The sequence below is a fragment of the Pongo abelii genome, chromosome 15 (assembly GCF_028885655.2).
Source record: "Pongo abelii isolate AG06213 chromosome 15, NHGRI_mPonAbe1-v2.0_pri, whole genome shotgun sequence".
NCBI lineage: Eukaryota > Metazoa > Chordata > Mammalia > Primates > Hominidae > Pongo > Pongo abelii.
In genome coordinates this window covers 577,038-600,685 of record NC_072000.2, presented here as the reverse complement: position 1 = coordinate 600,685, position 23,648 = coordinate 577,038, and positions in this window count along the sequence as shown.

Sequence of the window (23,648 nt, the reverse complement as noted above, 5' to 3'; positions counted from 1 at the left end):
CTCTGGCTAGGAATTCCAGTACTATGTTGAAGAGGAGTCGTGAGAGTAGGCTCCTCGTCTTGTTCCAGTTCTCAATGGGAATGCTTTTACCTTTTCCCCATTCAGTATTATGTTGGCTGTGGGTTTGTCATAGATGGCTTTTATTACCTTAAGGTATGTCCCTTGTATGCCTATTTTGCTGAGAGCTTTAATCATAAAGCAATGCTAGATTTTGTCGAATGCTTTTTCTGCATCTGTTGATAAAATCATGTAGTTTTTCTTTGAATTTTGTTTATTTGGTGTATCACATTTATTGGCTTGCATATGTTAAACCATTCCTGTATCACTTGTATGAAACCCACTTGATCATGGTGGATTATCTTTTTGATATGTTGTTGGATTCAGTTAGATAGTATTTTGTTAAGGATTTTGGCATCTGCGTTCATCAAGGATATTTGTCTGTAGTTTTCTTTTTTGGTTATGTCCTTTCATGGTTTTGGTATTAGGGTGATGCTGGCTTCATAGAATGAATCAGGGAGGGTTTCTTTTTTCTCTGTCTTGTGGAATACTGTGAAAGGATTGGTATCATTTCTTCTTTGAATGAAAGAAGACATTCTTTGAATGTCTGGTAGAATTCTGCTGTGAATCTCTCTGGTCCTCGGCTTTTTTTGTTGGTAATTTTAAAATTACCATTTCAATCTTGCTGCTTGCTTTATTGGTCTGCTTGGGGTATCTAATTCTTCCTGATTTAAGCTAGGAGGGTTGTATTTTTCCAGGAAATTATCCAACTTTTCTAGGTTTTCTAGTTTATGTGCCAAAAGGTGTTTATAGTACCCTTGAATAATCTTTAATATTTCAGTGGTTTCATTTGTAATATCCCCTGTTTCATTTCTTAGTGAGGTTACTTGGATTTCCTCACCCCTTTTCTTGGTTAATCTTGCTAATGGTCTATCAGTTTTATTTATCTTTTCAAATAACCAACTTTTTGTTTAATTTATGTTTTGTATTTTGTTGTTGTTGTTGTTGTGTCAATTTCATTTAGTTCTGCTCTGATCTTGGTTATTTCCTTTGTTTGCTGGGATTGGGTTTCACTTGTACCTGCTTCTCTAGTTCCCTGAGATGTGAACTTAGATTGTCTGTTTGTGCTTTTTCAGACTTTCTGACATAGGTGTTTAGGGCTAGAAACTTTCCTGTTAGCACTGCCTTTGCTGTATCCCAGAGGTCTTGATAGGTTGTGTCATCCAGTTCGAAGAAATTTTTTACATTTTACATTTCCACCTTGACTTTGTTTTTCACCCAATGCTCATTCTGTGAGGAACCACCAAACTGTTTTCCACAGCGAGTGCATCATTTTCTATTCCTAGCAGCCAGTTCATGAGGGCTCCAATTTCTCCACCTCCTTAGCAACATTGATTTCCTGTGTCATTGTTATGAAAGCCTTACTAGTGGATGCAAAGTGGCATCTCATTTGGGTTTTGTCTTGCATTTTATTAATGAATAATGGTGTTAAGCATCTTTTCTTGTCCTTCTTAGACATTTGTGTATCTTCTTTGGAGAAATGTCTACTCAAGTCCTTTGCCTATTTTTTTATTGAGATGTTAGAAATTCTATTGTTGAATTGTGGGATATTAAGCTTTTATCAGATACACATATTGATTTTATCAGATACATATTTTCTCACATAGTATGGGTAGTCTTTTTACTCCCTTGATAGTATCCTTTGATGCATAAAGAGTTTTTATTTTGATTAAATCTAATTTACGTGTATTTTCTTTTGTTATCTGTGCTTTTCTGTCATATTTCAAAATACACTTAAAACTCAAAGGTCATAAAGGTTTACCTTGTGTTTTCTTCTAAGAGTTACATATTTTTAGTCCTTACATTTAAGTCTTTTATTAATTTATAATTAATTTTTGTATATACTGCAAGGTAGGGGTCCAATTTCTTTCTTGTGCACTTACATTCAGCTGTTGAAGAGACTGTTCTTTCCTCCCTTGACTAGACTTGGCCACCTTGTTGAACAGTCATTGACCATATATGTGAGGACTAATTTGTAGTATCTCAAATCTGTTCTGTTCTATTGGTCTAAAAGTCTATTGGTCTTATGCCGGTACCACATTCTCTTGATGACTGTAGATTTGTAGTAGGCTGTGAAACTGAAAAATGTGAGTTTTCCAATATTCTTTTTCAAGATTGCTTTGAATGTCAGATCCTTTGAATTTTTGTATGAATTTTAGAACGAGTTTCTTTGTTTCTGCAAAAATGCCTTCGGAATTTTGATGGTATTGCATTGAATCTGTAGATTACTTTAGATGGTATTGTCATTTTAACAATATTGTCTTACAACCTGTGAATGCAGAATGTCTTTCCAGTTATTTCCACACTCTTTATTTTTTTTCAGCAAAGTTTTGTGTGTACCATGATGGTTAGATTTCTGCCTGAATAACTTATTCTTTGATGCTATTATAAATGGAATTTTTAAAATGTTTTCATAGTTCTTTACAACTTATGGAAATATAGCTCATTTGCCTATGTTTGTTTTGCATCCTGCCTCTTTTATTAGTTATAATCGGTTTTGTGTTTTGTTTGGAGCTTTATACCCATAACATCATGTGTGGATATAATTTTACTTCTATTTTTTATTTCTAATTTAGATGCCTTTTATTTCTTTGTCTTGCCTAATTGCTCTGGCTAGAACTGCCAGTGCTACATTGAACAAAAGTGGCAAATGCACCATCCTTGTCTTGTTCCAGATGTTAGGAAAACAGCTTTCAGTGTTTCATCATTGATCATGATATTAACTGTTGGTTTTTTATACATCCCATTGTCATGTTGCAGAAGTTCCCTTCCATGAGTAGTTTATTGAGTATTTTTATTATAAAAGGGTGTTGTATTTCATCAATGTTTTTTCTGCACCAATGAAAATAATCACCTGCTTATTCATTTTCCTGTTACAGTTTATTACACTGATTGATTTTTTATATGTTGAGCCGCCCTTGCATTTTGGGGATAAATCTCACAGGGTGATAGTTTACAATCCTTTGATTATACAGTATTGCTGCTAGTATTGTGTTAGTATTGCTAGTATTTTGCTGAGATTTTTGCTTATATATTCATAAGGGATATTGTGCTGTAGTTCTCCTTTTTGTGCTCTCTTTGGCTTTGGGGTAAGGATAATGCTGTTATCAAAAAATGAATTAGCAAGTATTCCTTCTTCATATATTTTGTCAGAAGAGTTTGAGAAGAAATGGTATTAATTCTTCTTTAAATGTTAGGTTGACTCAACAGTTAATGCAGCTATTTGGTCATAAATGTTTCTTTGTTAATCGCTTTCGATTACTAATTCAATCTCCTAGGTTATAGGTCTATTCAGATTTTCTCTTTCTTCTTGAGCCACTTTGGTGGTTTGTGTCTTTCTAGCGATTCTTCCATTTCATCCAGGGCACCTAATTTTTTTTAGACAGTTGTTCACAGTATACTCCTGTAATCCTTTTGCATTTCTGTAAAGTTGGTAGGAATGGCTCTGTTTTCATTTATTGTTTTAAAAATTAGTCTTCCATGTTTTGCTCAGTCAATATAGTGAAAGGCTTGATCTTTCAAAGAATCTGTGTTCATTCTACTGCTCTCCAACCTTCTATTTTACTGATTTATGCTCTAATTATGCTGTTTATTATTTCTTTCCTTCTGCTAGCTTTGCATTCAGTCTTTTTTTGTTTTCTTCCACTGCCTTTAGGTATAGAGTGAGGATATTGATTTGAGATTTTTTCTTAAATGTAGTTGTTTATATCCATATATTTTCTACTTTCACTGTATTCAATAAGTTTTGGTATGTTTTGTTTTTATTTTAATTTGTCTCAAGATATTTTATAATGTTGCTTGTGATTTATTTTTTCACTCACTGGTAGTTGAAGACTCTATTGTTTAATTACCACATTTTTGTGAATTTTCCAGTTTTCACTTATTTATCTTTTGTTTCTTCCATTGTGGTTGTAAATTATATTTTGTATGATTTCAAACTTTTAAAAATTATTAGGACATATTTTGTGGATGAAGATATGGCCTATCCTAGAGAAAGTTCCATATACACTTGAAAAGAATGTATATTCTGCTGTTGTTTGATGGACTGTCCTGTATATGTGTATTAGCTCTCAGTGGCTTATACTGTTGTTTAAGTCTTGTATTTCTCATGAAGCTTCTGTCTGGTTTTTCTATCCATTAATTAAAATGAGATATTGAAGTGTCCAACTGTGACTGTTAATTCTTTCAGCTTTACTGAGGTGTAATAGAGAAATAAAAATTGTACATGTGATGCGTGTATATGCACATTCTGAAATGATTACTAAAATGAAGTCAATGAACATGTTAATTACCTCACAGAATAGTTACCTTTTTGTGTGCATGCGTGGGATAAGAAAACTTAACTCTATCCCTTGTGACTGCAGAGTGGCCATTCCAGCTGCTCCAGGCTCCAGCAGAGGAAGACCGGGGCAGTTGACACCACCAGGGGGGCCCTCAGGCATGGCGCGCACGCATTCCAGAGGCCACCCATACCATGCTCCTGGCCGCCCAAGCTGCAGTCTCCCTCTGTGTGCAGGCAGCAGCTGCCTGGCAACCCCCGAGCCCGCTCGCACTCCCAGCCTCGCAGAACCAGGGCCTGGTGTACCAGTGGCTGTGGTCAAGCCAGGCATTCTGCCCGGCGGCGGCTGCACAGGAGCGAGAACTGAGAACCTGCCAATCAGCCCCACACGGGGTGACTGCCGAGTGCCCATGGCAGCAGCCCCGATCTCCCTCAGGTGGAGGAGTGGTTGGCAGGCACGGCCTGGGGGCCCTCAGGCTGGGCACGCTGGCGATCCCGAGGCCGACCAGGCCATGCACCTCCCTCCCGCCTGGGCACCCAAGCTGCAGCCGCCTTCTGTGTGCAGGCAGCAGCCTCCAGGTAACTCCCGAGCCGGCTGACACTCCCCACATCTCGGAAACAGGACCAGATGTTACTGTGGCTGCGGCCAAGCCAGGCGGTCTGCCCTGCAGCAGCTGCACGAGGGCAGGAAGCGGCCCTCTGTCCCATCTCTGGTGGCTGCAGAGGGCCCCTGACTAAAGGTCTCGAGCTCTGACAGAGGAGGAGCCGGGCGGGGGTAGGGTCCGGCTTGACCATTTGGAATTACAATACACTTCACCCATCAACCACAGAACATACAGTGGAGTATCATCTATGTGCAGGTGAGTATACTGCTCAAAGCGATTTACAGATTCAATGCTTTTCCTATCAAACCATTAATGTCATTTTTCACAAAATAGAAAACATTTAAAATTTTTATGGAACCTAAAAGGAGTCTGAATAGCCAAGCCAAAGCAATACTAAAGCAAGACATAAGCTAGAGACATCATATTACATGACTTCAAACTATAATACAAGACTATAGTAATCAAAACAAGATGGTACTGTTAGTAAAACAGACACATAGACCAATGGAACAGACTAGAGTACTAGAAACTAAGTCCACATGCCTGCAACCATCACATCTTTAACGAAGTTGACAAAAGTAAGCAATGGGAAAAAGACTTTTTATTTAATAAATAATGCGGGGATAACTGGCTAGTCATATGCAGTAGAATAAAACTAGACCCCCATATTTCACCAAATACAAAAATTAGCTTAAGATGGATTAAAGAGTTAAATTGAAAATCTCAAGCTATAAAATGCCTAGAAAAATACCTAGGAAATACTTTTCTTGATAATGGCCTTGGCAAATAATTTATGGCTTAGTCCTCAAAAGCAATTGCAACTAAAACAAAAATTGACAAGTGGGGTTTAATTAAACTGAAAAACTTTTGCATAACAAGAGAAACTATAAAAGTAGTAAAGAGATAACCCACAGAATGAAAGAAAATATTCACAAAATACACATCTAACAGAGGTCTATTATTCAGAACCTATAAGGAACTTAAACAAATCAACAAGCAAGCAGCAAGTAACTCCATTAAAAAGTGGGCAACAGCACATGAACAGACACTTCTCAAAAGAAGACATACACACAAGCACCCAACAAACATATGTAAAAGTGCTCATCATCACTATTTATTAGAGAAATGCAAATCAAAACCGAAATGAAATACCATTTCACACCAGTCACAATGGCTTTTTTTTTGAAAAGTCAAAAGAAAAACACATATCAGTGACGATTTAGAGAATAGAGAACACTCATACCTTTCTGAAGGAATGTAAATTAGTTCAGCCACTGTGGAAAGCAGGTTTGGAATTTCTTAAAGAACTGAGAGTGGAACTACCGTTCAACCCAGTAACCCCATTACTGGGTATATATCCGAAAGAAAATAAATATCTACCAAAAAGACACATGTAGCCATATTTTTATCACAGCACTATTCACAATCACAAAGACATAGACTTAACCCAGGCGTCCAGCAGTGGTGATCTGGATAAAGACTCATGAAATACTATAGAGCCATAAAAAATTATGCCATTTGAAGCAACATGGATGCATTGTTTCCAGCAAGCTAATGCAAAAGCAAAAACAAAATACCGCATGTTCTCTCTCATAAGTGGGAGCTAAATGCTGGGTACAGATGGTCATAATACAGAGGGGCAGGAGGGGCCGGGACTGGTGGCTCACGCCTGTAATCCCAACACTTTGGGAGGCCAAGGTGAGCGGATCACCCGAGGTCAGGAGTTTGAGACCAGCTTGGCCAATGTGGTGAAAACCCGCCTCTAATGGAAACAGAAAAATTAACTGGGCATGGTGACTGGAGCCTGTAATCCCAGCTACTCGGGTGTCTGAGGCGGAGAGTCGCTTGAATCCGGGGGGCGGAGGTTGTAGTGAGCCAAGATCGCGCCACATCACTCCAGCTTGGGAGACGGAGCAAAACTCTGTCTCAAAAACCAACAAAGAAACAAAGAAACAAACAAAAAACAAAGAGGGAGGAGGGAGGGAATACAGATTGATTAAAACTATCGATTGGTTAGTGTCCTCTCTACATTGGTAATGAATTCATTCACTTAATTCAAAATTCATCCATTCAATTCATAATTCAGTTCCCCCTGAGAAAAAAATATTCACTTGTCATTAAAATCTCTCTGTATCTTACTGATTTCAGATTGAAGTTAAATTTCACCTTAATAATAGAAACAAAAGAACTAGTTAAACTGACAAAAACTAATAAACGTTTGCTCAAATTTACTGACAGAGTCGTGGGTTCTTCATATAATAGTAACATTCTACCAGTTTTAAGTAAAATAAATAAGGAAACAATCTTATTTCCATCGCCTACCGGGAGGGACGTGCCCCCGCTCCCAGGTGAGTGGGACCCTGCGCTCTGGGCGGGTTGCGCCGCAGCCTCTGGCACCTCTTGTTGGCAGCCTCGCCATTGCAGGCACAGGGCAGACATTGGGGGGCGGGAAGCTAGCCAGGCCCAGGCGATTCCTTTGCCAGGGGCTGGGCAGGTGCAGAGAGGGGTGGAGCGGTGATGCCCGGGGCGAGGGAGCCTCCAGCTCTGGACGGTTCGCCGCCTCTGCCTCAGGAGGGCGCTGCAGGAGCTGGGTGGGGAAGGGGAGGGACGAGGGGACGCAGGCCAGGCCAGGTGGCCCCTTAGACCTGGGTGATGCAGGAGGGGATGTGGGAGACCAGAGAGAACCCGGAGCAGAAACCGGGAACTGATACCTCTGGCTGAATATTTGTCCTCTTGCGGAAGTTTGAAAGTCAGTTATTTCATTAAAGTTTAATTTTATTATAAAAATAACAACTATTAAAAATTCCCTGTAGACACTGGAATGATAAATTTTGGTACAGTTTCAGCATAACAATCTTTGGAGATTTTAGATATTCTAATTATTCAAATTGCGGCCGTGCTTCAAAATATATGCCGTATATTTTTATGGCTTCCACCCCTGTGTCCCTGTGTCCCGCATCTGCCTCTGTGTCCCTGCGGGCTCAGGAAACGAGCTTCTTCCTCCTTCTGCAGACTCGGATCAAGCTGTCCTCCCTCCGGCGCCTGAGGCGGTCATGGGGACAGCCTGCCCTCGAATAGCCCGAGAAAGCCCGGCCTGTGCCCTGTGCTCGGCGTGCTGTCCTGGCTCGTGCCCCTCAGAGCCCCTCACAAAGCAGTGTGACAGGTGTGGAAGGACCCAGCACCAGGCAGCGGTGAGCGGATGGATGCTCCAGGGATGTGGGGCTGCTGGCAGCCAAGAACCCAATGCCAAATTCCATGGCATAATTTTGGATATTTTTCCCTTATATTTTTGTGTAAGGCTTTCAGACTTACACATTTTGAGTTTTTAAAAAAATATAGAATAAACTACAATTCTGACTTCCATACTTTACCTGTTGATAGCAAGTCTTCATAAAGTTTTTTGTTAAAGGGGGCTATTCCCTCTCCATAGGTTGGCCTTTGCACCCTTGTTGAAGATCATTTTGACCATATATACAAGGCTTTTGTGGAGAGAGGTGTCTCTATTATTTACTATGTCCACATGTCTTGATTTAATACATTTCTTTTTAGATTTTCTCCTTTTTACTTTTTGAGACAGGTTCTCTGTCATCCAGGCTTGGGTGCACCGGTGCGACCATGGCTAACTGCAGCCTTGCTCTCCCAGGCTTAAGCAATCCTCTCACCTCAGCCTCTGGAATAGCTGAGACTACAGGTTCATGTCACATTGCCAGGTTAATTTTAATTTTAATTTTAATAGCGATGGGTGTTCTCACTATGATGCCCAGTGTAGTTTGAACTCCTGGGTTCAAGGAATCCTCCTACCTCAGCCTCACAAAGTGCTGAGGTTACACGTGTAAGTCATAGAACCTGGCCTCAAAATACCACATTTGAAAAGCGTTCAACAGCACTGCAATTAGTTTTTGGTTTAAAAATTGTGAGGGCTCCCCACTTGACATTCTTTTACAAGTTTAATTGGCTATTTTCAGTCTTGAGATTTCATAGGTTTTAGAATTTTGTATTTCTGCAAGTAAATATTGTTATGATTTATATAGCTATTGCATTTAATCTGCTGTTGATTTCATTAGTATAGACTAAAGAAAATTGTTTTCTAATTTATGAATATGGGATATCTTTTCAATTATCTAATCTATAAACATAGAATATCTTCCCCATTGTTTGTGACTTTTCTTCAGCAACATCTTACAACTTCTAGCATACTAGTCTTACATCTCTTTGCTTGTTTATTCCAAAGTATATTCTTCTTAATGCTGTTTTCAATGGAATTTTAAAAACTTGGATTGTATATTGTAATGAAGAGAAACACCTAATTTTGTATTCTGCAATTTTGCTAAATGCAACTATTAGCTCTAACAGGTATTGTTTTCAGCATATAGGATTTTTTGTATCTAACATCATATCATAAGTAACAGGTAATTTTACTTCTTCCTTTAGAACGTGGATCTTTTCTTTCTTTCGTTGCCTAGTTGTTTTGCCAGGACCTTCACTGCTATTTTTGAATGGATGTGGCAACAGTGAATATCTTGCCTTATTATTAATCTTAGAGGATAAACTTTCCACACTTCAGAATTCGGTATAATATTAGTGATGATTGTTTCTGTTTTTTTGGTTTTGTTGTTCTTTTTGTTTTTTTGAGATAGGATCTTGCTCTGTCACCCAGGCTGGAGTGCAGTGGCATGATCTGGGCTCACTGCAACCTCCACCTCCCGAGTTCAAGCTGTTCTCATGCCTCAGCCTCCCTGATAGCTGGGACAGCAGGCATACACCACAACGTCCAGCTAATGTTAACATTTTTTGTAGAGAGAGGGATTCACCATGTTTGTCAGGCTGGTCTGGAACTCCTGACCTAAAATCATCTACCCCCCTCAGCCACCCAAACTTTTGAGACTATAGGCATGAGCTGTTGAACCCAGTTGGTGATGAGTTATTTACATATCTTTTGTTATGTTAGTTTCCTTTTATTTCTAGTTTATTGAGTGTTTTTTTATCTTGAAAAGATGATTAATATTGTCAATTGACTTTTTTGCATTATATGAGATGATTGTGTGGTTTATATCTTTTAATCTGTTAATATGATATATTAAATTGATTGATTTAAACTCTTATTCCAATATGGCCAAATAGGAAGAGCTCTGGTCTGCAGCTCCCAGTGTGATCAATGGAAGATGGGTGATTTCTGCATTTCCAACTGAGGTACCTGATTCATCTCATTGGGACTGGTTGGACAGTGAGTTCATCCCATGGAGGGTGAGCTGAAGCAGGGGAGGGCATCAACTCACCCAGTAAGTGCAAGGGGTTTGGGGGATTTTACTTTCCTAGCCAAGGGAAGGCATGACAGACAGTACCTGGAAAAACAAGACACTCTCACCCAAATACTGCACTTTTCACACAGTCTTAGCACCTGGCAGACCAGGAGATTCTCTCCTGTGCCTGGTTCATTGGGTCCCATGCCCATACAGTCTTGCTCACTGCTAGCACAGCAGTCTGAGATTAACCTTCATGCTGCAGGTATGTGGAGCTGAATCCTCAAATTTTGAGGCTTCAGTAGGCAAACAAAGTGGCCAGGAAGCTTGAAAGTGTAGAGCCACTCACAGCTCAGCAAAGCCTACTGCCTTTATAAACTCCACCTCTGTCAGCAGGGCATAGCTGAATAAAAGGTAGCAGAAACTTCTGCAGACTTAAACATCCCATCTGACAGCTCTGAAGAGAGCATTGATTCTCCTGGCATGGTGTTTGAGCTCCGAGAACGGACATACTGCCTCCTCAAGTGGGTCCCTGAACCCCATGTAGCCTAACTAGGAGACACCTCTTAGTAAGGGCCAACAGACACCTCTTACAGGTGAGAGACCCACTTCACTGAAGCTTCCAGGGAAGGATCAAGCAGCAGTATTTGCTGTTCTGCAGCCTTCTCTGTTGATACCCAGGCAAACAGGGTCTGAAGTGGACCTCCAGCAAACTCCAACAGACCTGCAGCTGAGGGACCTGACTGTTAGAAGGAAAACTAACAAACAGAAAGGAATAGCAGCAGCATAAACAAAAAGGACTTCCACATCAAAACCTCATCTGTAGGTTACCAACATCAAAGACCAAAGGTAGATAAAACCACAAAGATGGGAAGAAACCAGAGCAGAAAAGCAGAAAATCCTAAAAGCCAGAGCACTTCTTTTCCTCCAAAGGATTGCAGCTCCTCACCAGCAACGGAACAAAGCTGGAGGGAGAATGACTTTGACGAGTTGACAGAAGGAGGCTTCAGAAGGCTGGTAATAACAAACTTCTCCGAGCTAAAGGAGCATGTTTGAACACATCGCAAGGAAGCTAAAAACCTTAAAAAAAGGTCAGACAATGGCTAACTAGAATAAGCAGTGTAGAGAATACCTTAAATGACCTTATGGAGCTGATAACCATGGCACAAGAATTGTGTGACACATGCACAATCTTCAATAGCTGATTCAATCCAGTGGAAGAAAGGATATCAGTGATTGAAGATCAAATTAATAAAATAAAGTGAGAGGAAAAGTTTAGAGTAAAAAGAGTGAAAAGAAACGAACAAAGTCTCCAGGAAAAATGGGACTATGTGAAAACACCAAATCTAAGTTTGCTTGGTGTACCTAAATGTGACAGAGAGAACGGAACCAAGTTGGAAAGCGCTCCTTAGGATATTATTCAGGAGAATTTTCCCAACGTAGCAAGGCAGGCCAACCTTCAAATTCAGGAACTACAGAGAACACCACAAAGATACTTGGATAAGAGCAACCCCAAGATATTAATTGTTAAATTCACCATGGTTGAAATGAAGGAAAAAATGTTAATGGCAGCCAGAGAGAAAGGTCGGGTTACCCACAAGTGGAAACCCATCAGACTAACAGCAGATCTCTCAGCAGAAACCCTAGAAGCCAGAAGAGAGTGGGGACCAATATTCAACATTCTTAAGGAAAAGAATTTTCAGCCCAGAATTTCATATCCAGCTAAACTAAGCTTCATAAGTGAAGGAGAAATAAAATCCTTTACAGACAAGCAAGTTCTGAGAGATTTTGACATCACCTGGCCTGCCTTAAAAGAGCTCCTGAAGGAAGCACTAAGCATGGAAAGGAACTACTGGTACCAGCCACTGCAAAAAAAAATGCCAAATTGTAAAGACCATCGATACTATGAAGAAGCTACATCAATTAACGGGAAAAACAGTGAGTTAACATAACAATGACAGGATCAAATTGACACATAACAATATTGACCTTAAATGTAAATGGTCTAAATGCCTCAATAAAAAGACATAGACTGTCAAATTGGATAAAGAATCAAGACCCATCAGAGTGCTGTATTCAGGAGACCCATCTCACATGCAGAGACACACATAGGCTCAAAATAAAGGGATGGAGGAAGATCGACCAAGCAAATGGAAAGCAAAACAAATTAAAAACTTAAAAAAAGCAGGGATTGCAATCTCAGTCTCTGATAAAACAGAATTTAAACCAACAAAGATCAAAAGACGCAAAGAAGTCCATCACATAATGGTAAAAGGATCAATTCAGCAAGAAGAGCTAACTACCCTAAATATATATGCACCCAGTATAGGAGCACCCAGATTCATAAAGTAAGTCCTCTGATACCTACAAACAGACTTAGACTCCCACACAATAATAATAGGAGAATTTAACACTCCACTGTCAATATTAGATAGATCAACAAGACAGAAGGTTAACAAGGATATCCAGGACTTGAACTCAGCTCTGCAACAAGCCGACCTAATAGAAATCTACAGAACTCTCCACCCCATATCAACAGAATAAACATTCTTCTCAGCACCACATCGCACCTATTCTAAAATTGGTCACATAATTGGAAGTAAGCACTCCTCATCAAATGTAAAAGAATAGATGTCACAACAAACTGTCTCTCAGATCACAGTGCAATCAAATTAGAACTTAGAATTAAGAAACTCACTCAAAATGGCACAAATACATGGAAACAGAACAACCTGCTCCTGAATGGCTACTGGGGAAATAAGGAAATGAAGGCGAAAATAAAGATGTTCCTTGAAACCAGTGAGAACAAAGAGAAAAACACCAGAATCTCTGGGACACATCTAAAGCAGTGTGTAGAGGGAAATTTATAGTACTAAATGCCCACAAGAGAAAGGAGGAAAGATCTAAAATAAACAGCCCCACATCACAATAAAAAGAACTAGAGAAACAAAAGTAAACACATTCAAAGGTAAGCAAAAGTCAAGAAAGATCAGAGCAGAACTAAAGGAGATAGAGACACAAAAAACCCTTAAAAACTTCAATGAATTTAGGAGCTGATTTTTTGAAACTATCAACAAAATTGATAGACCACTAGCAAGACTAATAAAGAGGAAAAAAGACAAGAATCAAAGAGACACAATAAAAAAAGATAAATGGTATATCATCACTGATCCCACAGAAATACAAAATACCATCAGAGAATACTATAAACTCCTCTACACAAATAAACTAGAAAATCTAGAAGAAATGGATAAATTCCTGGACACATACACCCTCCCAAGATTAAACCAGGAAGAAGTTGAATCTCTGAATAGACCAATAACAGGCTCTGAAATTGAGGCAATAATTAATAGCATACCAACAAAAAAATATCCAGGACCAGATGGATTCACAGCTGAATCCTACCAGAGGTATAAAAAGGAGCTGGAACCATACCATTCCTTCTGAAACTATTCCAATCATTAGAAAAATAGGAAATCCTCCCTAATTCATTTTATAGGACCAGTATCATCCTGATACCAAACCCTGGCAGAGACAAAACAAAAAAAAGAGAATTTTAGACCAATATCCTTGATGAACATCAATGTGATAATCCTCAATAAAATACTGGCAAATGGAATCCAGCAACACATCAAAAAGCTTATGCACCATGATCAAGTAGTCTTCATCCCTGGAATGCAAAGCTGGTGCAACATACACAAATTAATAAATTTAATCCATCACAAAAACAGAATCAATGACAAAAACCACGTGACTATCTCCACAGATATAGAAAAGGCCTTGGACAAAATTCAACAGTCTTTCCTGCTAAAAACTCTCAAGAAACTACATATTGATGAAATGTATCTCAAAATAATAAGAGCTATTTATGACAAACCCACAGCCAATATCATACTAAATCAGTAAAACGGGAACCATTCTCTTTCAAAAATGACACAAGACAAGAATGATTTCTCTCATCTCTCCTATTCAAAATAGTGTTGCAAATTCTGGCCAGGGCAATCAGGCAAGAGAAAGAAACAGAGGTATTCAATTAGGAAGTCAAATTATCTCGTTTGCAGATGACATGATTGTATATTTAGAAAACTTCATTGTCTCAGCCCAAAATCTCCTTAAGCTGATAAGCGACTTTAGCAAAGTCTCAAGATAAGAAATCAATATGCAAAAATCACGAGCATTTCTATACACCAATAACAGACAAACAGAGAGGCAAATCATGAGTCAACTCCCATTCACAATTGCTACAATGAGAATAAAATACCTCGGAATGTATCTTACAAGGGATGTGAAGGACCTCTTCAAGGAGAACTACAAATCACTGCTCAACGAAATAAAAGAGGACACAAACAAACGGAAGAACATTCCATGCTCATGGATAGAAAGAATCAATATTGTGAAAATGGTCATACTGCCCTAGGTAATTTACAGATTCAATGCCATCCCCATCAAGCTACCAATGACTTTCTTCACAGAATTGGAAAATACTACTTTAAAGTTCATATGGAACCAAAAAAGAGCCCATATCGCCAAGACAATCTAAGCAAAAAGAACAAAGCCGGAGGCATCATACTACCTGACTTCAATCTATACTTCAAGGCTACAGTAACCAAATAGCATGATACTGATATCAAAACAGATCTATAGACCAATGGAACAGAACAGAGGCCTCAGAAATAACACCACACATCTACAACCATCTGATCTTTGACAAACCTGACAAAAACAAGCAATGGAGAAAGGATTCCCTATTTAATAAATGGTGCTGAGAAAACTGGCTATCCATATGTAGAAAGCTGAAACTGGATTCCTTCCTTACATCTTATACATAAATTAATTCAACAGGGATTAAAGACTTAAATGTTAGGCCTAAAACCATAAAAACCCTAGCAGAAATTCTAAGTTACACCATTCAGGATAGAGGCATGGGCAAAGATTTCATGACTAAAACACCAAAAGCAATGGCAACAAAAGCCAGAATAGACAAATCAGATCTAATTAAACTAAAGCGCTTCTGCACAGCAAGAGAAACTACAAACAGCGTGTACAGACAACCTACAGAATGGGAGAAAATTGTTGGCAATCTATCCATCTGACAAAAGGCTAATATCCAGAATCTTCAAAAAAACTTAAACAAATTTACAAGAAAAAAAACCATCAAAAAGTGGGCAAAGGATATGGACAGACAATTCTCAAAAGAAGACATCTACGCAGCCAACAGACACATGAGGAAACGCTCATCATCATTGGTCATCAGAGAAATGCAAATCAAAACCACAATGATATACAATCTCATGCCAGTTATAATGGCGATTATTTGAAAGTCAGGAAACAACAGATGCTGGAGACGATGTGGAAAAATAGGAAGGCTTTTACACTGTTGGTGGGATTGTAAATTAGTTCCACCATTGTGGAAGACAGTGTGGCCATTCCTCCAGGATCTAGAACAAGAAATACCATTTGACCCAGCGATCTCATCACTGGTATATACCCAAAGGATTATAAATCATGCCACTATAAAGACATGCACACGTATGTTTATTGCAGCACTATTCACAATAGCAAAGACTTGGAACCAACCCAAATGTCCATCAATGATAGAACTGATTAAGAAAATTCAGCAAGTATCTACCATGGAATAGTACACAGCCATAAAAACGGATGAGTTTTTGTCCTTTGCGGGGACTTGGATGAAGCCGGAAACCATCATTTTCAGCAAACTATCACAAGGACAGATAACCAAACACCACATTTTCTCACTCATAGATGGGAATTTACCAATGAGTACACTTGGACACAAGGCAGGTAACATCACACAACGGGGCCTGTCAGTGGCTGGAAGGGCTAGAGGAGAGATAGCAGTAGGAGAAATATCTAATGTAAATGATAAGTTGATGGGTGCAGCAAAACAACATGGCACATGTAAACCTATGTAACAAAAATGCACGTTGTCCACATGTACCCTAGAACTTAAAGTATAATAAAAAAATTAAAAACAATTAGTTGATTTACCTGTGTTGAACAATACTTACATTGGAGAGATAACTCTTTCTTCGTCACGGTGTATAATCCTTGCAATATGTTATTGAATTTGGTGTTCTAATGTTCTGAGGAGAACTTTTACATCAATAGTCAAAAGGAAAATTGATTTGTAGTTGTATTTTTTTTTCCTTAGTGTCTTTGTGGGGTTCGGTGTTGTGTTAATGCTGGGCTCATACAATAAGTTGGAAATTGTTTTCTCTTTTTCATTTTTCTGAAGTAGTTTAAGAAGGGTTGGTGTTAACCCTGCTTTAACATTTTGAAAAAAATAATTTAATGAAGTGATCCGTGCCTGGGCTTTTTGAGGGGAGGTTGTTGTTACTACTTATATGCCTATTCAGATCTTTTTATGGTTTATTTTTAGTATAATCTATATTTCTAGACATTTGTCTATATCTCTTAGCTTATCACATTTTTTAGCGTATACTTGGAATTAAACTTTTATAATCTCTTCTTTTCCTACTTTTGTGGCATCAGTAATAATAGCTCCTCTTTTATTTCTGAATTTAATTATTGAGATAACTTCTTTTTTCTTTTAATCTAACTGTTTGTCAGTTTTCTTAAACTTTTCAATAAAACCAAACTTTAATTGATTTTTCTATGGCTTTTAATTGTTATTTATTTATAACTGCTGAGATTTTTATTCTTTACTTATGTTTGGTTACATTTACTGGTTGATTAAATAGAGTTTTTTAATGTACACATTTACTACTACAATTGAATACAAGCTTTAGATGCATTCAATAATTTTGTTATGCTTTGTCTCCCGTTATGTTGAAATTTTCTCTGTGATTTCTTCTTTAACCCATAATGTTGTTTAGGAGCATGTTACTTGATTTTTATATATTTGCAAATTTTTAAATTTTTCTTCTGGTATTCACTTCTAGTTCCATTCCATTTTAGTTGTAAATGATAATTTGTGTGATTTTAATTTTCTTGAATTGATTTCTTTGTGGTCCGATTTGTGATATAGTCTCAAGAATGTTCCATGTGCGCAGCAGAAGCATGTTCATTCTGTTGTTGAGAAGACCCTTTCTAAAATTCTGCTGGATTTGGTTGAATAACTCCCAGCTCAATCCTCTGTCTTCATTTGGTCTGCCAGGTTGTCCTCTCCGTTATTAAAATCTCCTATCATTTTGGTGGTGGTCTCTATTCCTCCCTTTATTTTTATTTATAATTTTGTTTTTTACACAGACGAAGTGTTGCTATCTTGTCCAGGTTAGTCTCAACTCCTGGGCTCAAGCCATCCTCCTGCCTCAGCCCCCGCCAAGAGTCAGGGATTACAAGCATGCGTGATCCACTGTACTCAGGCTATTTCTCCTTTTAATTCTGTAATTATTTGTGTTATGTGTATGGAATAGTTGCTGATACATGTGCACATTTTAATTATGATGTCTTTTTGGAGATTTATTTTTATTATATAATGTCCTTGTTTGTCTTTATGACAGTTTTTGCTTAAAGTCTAATCATCTAATGTAAGTGTGATCAACTTTTTTATACTTTGGTTGCTATTTTGGATGATTTGGTTACCATATAGAATATAATTTTCCATCCCTGCATTTTCAATCCATGTTTATGCTTAAATAAACAGAATTTATTTGATTTTATATTTTTAGTTTTATAAACAGTTTATAAACAGAATTTATTTGATTTTATATTTTTATTTTTTCGGTGACCTTGTGTCTGTTATTGGAGAATTTAACATTGTTACCTATAAGTTTATTATTTGCATTTAAGGAGTTACTATCGCCATTTTGTTAATTGTATTGTGTTTCTTTTGTAGTTCTTTTATTTATTTATTTCTTGCTGTCTTCCTTTTTGTCTAATTAATTTTTGTACTAATATGTTTTTATTTATTTTTCTTTTGTATACATTCTACATGTATTATCTTTGTGATTACTATACAGATTACATGAAACGTCTCAAAGTTATAACAATCTAGTTTAATCTGATGTTATCTCCAGTAGCATATAAAAACTCCAGTCTTTCACATGACTGTCTTTCCCAACACACACGTTGTTCTTGATGTCACAAATTAGGCCTTTTTATATGATGTATTCTTTAACATACATATAAACTATTTTTGTGTATTTTGTGTCAAATTCTATAAGGGAATTAAAATTACTTACCAACATCACAATAATACAGGATGCCATATTTCTCTATATATTTGCTTTACAGTAGAGTTTTATATTATTGTATGGCTTTTTGGTACTCTCATTTTTTAATTTCAAAGGACTTTCTGGTATTTCTTGAAGAACAATCCTAGTGGTCATAAACTGCTTCGGCTTCAGTTTATCTGAAAAAATCTTAATTTCACTTTCAAGTTTCAATGAGAGTTTTCCCATATATAATGTTCTTGGTTGGTAATTTTTCTCTTTTTTTTTGAACTTGAGTATGTCATCCCACAATCTGAACTGCAAAATATCTTTAAATACATCTGTTGATAGTATTAGCAGGCCTAAATTTTATGTGTTTAATCTTTTTTCTCTTGAAATTTTTGAAGTTTTTTCTATGAGATATTTAACAGTTTTATATTATGTCTCACTTTGGTTTTCTTTAAATTTATGCTGGTCAAAGTCCACTAAAGTTCTTGAGTGTGTTTGTCCATTTCTTTTTTCAAATTTGAGCAGTTTTTGTCCGTTAATTTTGTTTATTTATTTATTTTGAGATGGATTCTCTGTCTGTTGCCCAGACTAGAGTTCAGTGGTGTGTTCTCAGCTCATTGCAACCTCTGCCACCCGGGCTAGAGTGATTCTCTTGCCTCAGCCTCGCAAGTAGCTGGGACCAAAAGTGAGTGCTACCAGGCTTGGCTAATTTTTGTATTTTTGTATTTTTTTTAGTAGAGATGGGGTTTCACTATATTGCCAGGTGGATTTGAACTCTTGACCTCAAGTGATCCACCTGCCTTGGCCTCCCAAACTGCTGGGATTACAGGTATGAGATACCGTGCATGTCATGTCTTTTTTTTTTTTTTTAATAACACACTTGGGACCTGTTATTTATTTCTTCTTGCCTATTTCTCCCTTTTGAAACAGCAATGTTTGTCCTTTGCCTTTCCCACCTTTGTATTTCAAAAACACATAACATGTTAGATTTCATAGATCCACAGCTAAAGAAAAATCTTGCATTAGAATGAATTATACCTTGACTTTCACCCATATGAGGTTTGGGCAAGACTTTGAAGTTAGATTTTAAAGTTGATTCTGGAGTGAGTTTAGAATTATGGAGTCTAGTAGATGGAATGATTGTATTTTGGGTGGAATTAAAAATGAATTGGGGACATGAGGCATGGTTTTCATGTTTTTGTTTCCCTTAAAACTTTATGTTGAAAATTAATCCCCAAAGCAGCAGTATTGGGAGGTGTGGTCTTTCGGGATGTATTTAGGTCAGGAGTGCTCTATCCTCATAAATAGATTACTGCTCTTATTAAAAAGTTTGATGAAGAAAGTTTGATCAATTACACATTACAACTTCTCTCCACCTCATATTAATTCGTAGAGTGAAAAAAAAAATGACCCATGGATTGTCTACCTATCTCCAGTCATTCACCTTTTTATAAAACTTAACCTAACACTGTACCAAGTGTGCAGATACAAATGTTCATATGTCATTGTCCATGATCTTGTGTAATTTAACAGAAGATATAAAAATAAACTAAAAAATTCCAGGAAACATGGCACTTATAACTGTTCAGGAAATGTGAAGATAATAAAAGCACAAAAAGAGGGGGCTTCAGTGGCATCATTGCATATTTGATGTTTATGGGAAGTGAAGGAAAGAGCAGGCTAGGAGGATGGTTCACATGGGATTGCTAGGGATGACTCAGGACTTTTTGATTGAGGTAACCATGATGGTCGGCACTGAGGAGAGTGGTGGTCTTGGTTGACATAATCACAGAGATTTTCTAAGAAGAGACTTTGTTGTCCTGTTTGTTTTTCCAGATATGCATTTACTTTTCTGATAAAGGACACATCTTCAAATAATAGTGCCATAAAAGTGCTTTTTATTCCATAGAATTGGAATCTCTGTCATGTTCCTTCCTGTCTTCTGGATTTTTGCCTGCTTTTTGGGTTGCAGGCCGAGGTCCTGTGACCACAGCATCCGTAACTAGACCTTCATCTACATAGTGATGCTCCTACCATGACAAACTTGTTCTCTACAGACATAGATTGGCAAGATGTTCTCTAGAGTGGCCTCAAATAGAAGCCTACTGTCTATCTTAACATGACAATGAGCAGCTTCTTCCCATGCACCACCTGCTCTTTGAGCATACTACAAGCCATTGCCATTAATCCCAGAACGTACTGGTTGGTGAATTTCAAACTCACTCATTTTAGTTATACACTATGAGTTGTCTTCCTCTCATGGATTCTCAACTTCTGTATTAGTAGTGACTGGCTCTACCCCACTAAAGCTAAACCAAATGTAACCTGGGCAAGAATTATTTTTCTTATTTACTCATTTATTACCAAATTTACTCTTTTATTTAATATAACACTTGGGATAATATATTCTTTTATTCTTCCATAAATGTGCGTCATATGGATATATCACACATTGTGTACAGTTTGACACAGTGTTAATATAGTTTCGATCTATTTGGATGTTTGTACATTTATTTTATCTCAATATTTGTTCTCAGGAAGAGTATTTTTCTTCATAATCTAAAGTTTCAACAAATTTTAAATGCATTTTACTGAGGTAAATATACTCAGTTTACATTGCTTTTTTGTATTAAGGCACATTTTTCCTCAATCCTGAAAATAACTTTTGAAATATATGTAATTTTAAATTTACATGTCTTTCCCTCAGAACTTTGAAGACCATAATCAACTGGATTCTTGATCTTATTCACATGTTGAGAAATAGGTTTGTTTTCATTGCTTTATAATTAATTTGAATTTTATCTTAGATGGCTTTATGTGATTTTCTCTATTTTGGTATTATGCTTTTAACTATTGTATTTCTTTTAATAGTTAGGCCTTTAAGCTATTATAATTAATTATTTTAATAATTACATATTTTTATTCTCTATTTGACATTCACTCCATTTTATTTATTTAAACTGGGACCTAAACTACATGACTTATTCTAGATTTTTATGTATTTCAATTTTTCATATTGTTTATTTGTTTTAACCCTATTCGGACTTCTAAATATTCACTTCATCCTACATTCTAATTCATAATTCCTTTTTTCATTTATGCAATTTTTCTATTTATTCTATCCTTTACATTGAAAATTTTTTTTACATCTGACATTTTTACCGAATTATTTTCATAATCTACTTTATTTTTTTCTTACTTTTAAACTTTTCCTCTACTATATTTAATCATTATAACTACTTATGTTATTTCTGCACTATATATGCAGTTTGAGGATTTATTAAGAGCTAATTGTACAGCCGAGTTTGGATTAGTATTTTGTTTCTGAATAACTTTGGTCTTGATGACTCTTACTTGGTATATTTTAAAAAGAATAGTAGATTTCATTTTATTATAAATGACTGACCTCAAGTGATGGGGTCATTGAAGATTCTTGGTCGCGGTATTTTATTCCAGTGAAAAGATATCTGTAATGTGAACAATGTTCCCTTTGCAGACACCTGAAATGATTAAGTCAATGTATTTATCTAAATTGTCCTGATTAAAACACAGGGTGTACATATGAACCAGAAACTAATATGAGGATTGGTGTTAATTCCCAAATCAACCAAAGAGGAGAGATACCACCTCCACTAACTACTCCAACCTGTTTTTTCTAAACTTTTGAAAATGTAAGGATTCTACCTTTAGATAGCATAGTCAGATCCAAATACTCCTGCATCTATGCTGCTGTGACATTATATTCACCAATCAGACATGTTCAATTCTAACAACCTGTGCTTCCATTATTAGCAATTCCGAAAGGTAGCATCAACTTCTAGTCTAATTTTTATTCTACAGCTGTGCTTCTTTATTCTTTCCTGAAAAATTAATTGTGGAGGTACCTGCCTTTGAAGTTTCTCTGCATATACGGTTATTTGAGTTTGAAAAGATAAGATTATCTAAATTTTTGCCAGAAATTCTGATACCCACATTATATCTTTGAAATCATTGGTTGTCACACTCCTGCTGACATGTGCATTTAGGAGAACTATATAAATGTCAGTGCTTTGCAGTCTCTGAGGGGTTGAAATAAACAATACCGGCCATCTTGGCCACTGAGGCTCGCATGTAGCTTTTCATTCCCAGTCCAGGCATCTAGATTCAGGGGCACCTTGCTGAGGGGCTTTTGGTCGAGGCCTTCTTCAGAAACTTTTGTTCAGATCCCTGTTTCTGGAGAAGAAATGGAGCTTTGATAATGAATTTTATACATTCTTATTAATACTCCATGCTTTTTACTCTTGCCCATATCATACATTCTCCTCTACGCACTCCTGCCCCCTTTTGTACAAAATTGCAGGCCTGTTTTTAATGAGGGGGCCACCTCGGCAGTGAGACAGTGCCATCTTTGTGCTGATCCATCTGACTCTTTCCTGGTGCTTTTCCATGAGGAAAAAATGGAACAATGAGGAGTCGGTGCTTCATCTGATTTTGCCTGTTGCTTACCACAATCACAGAAAGGAAGACAAAAAGGCTTAACTATTACTTTGATGTGGGCCACTTGCTTTAATTTCCAACTGTGAAATCAAGCAGTTTAGCTCTTCCCAGCTCAGCTCAACTCTTGAAATTTCAAGGAAGAAATTCTGTTTTTATTGGTCTAAATTTTGTGTCATTTATATAGAAAAAAAGGTAATAAAATTGCATCATATATTTAAAAATTGAATGCCTTCTGTTTGGCCATTTTACTGAAGAGAAAATTTGTGTAGCCTACTGGAATTACTCACGGTGAAGCTCCAAGTTCTAATATTCAGAAAAATTAAGGAATCAAAATATAACTATTTCTCATAGCATTTCTTTTTTTATAAACTTTCTATTTTATTGTTTATAATTTAAAAACTTTGTAGAAAATAGTTTAAAATTTTCAAAGTTAATACAAATTTAGTTTTAGAATTTCTGTTTGCATAAGTGTTGTAAGTAGCTATTATTAATTAATTGTAATCATCAACTATTGTCTAAGCTGTACATTAAAAAATGTGTTAATATTTGCTACTGCCTAAAATATAATACATATTTACATAATCTAAGTTACTAAAAATAATATAATTTTGCATAGTAACATACACACAGATAAATAATCAACATACACAGGTCTTTTTAAATTTTATTATTATACTTTAAGTTTTAGGGTACATGTGCACATTGTGCAGGATATTTACATATGTATACATGTGCCATTTAGCATTAGGTATATCTCCTAAAGCTAACCCTCCCCACTATCCCCACCCCACAGCAGGCCCCAGAGTGTGATGTTCCCCTTCCTGTGCCCATGTGTTCTCGTTGTTCA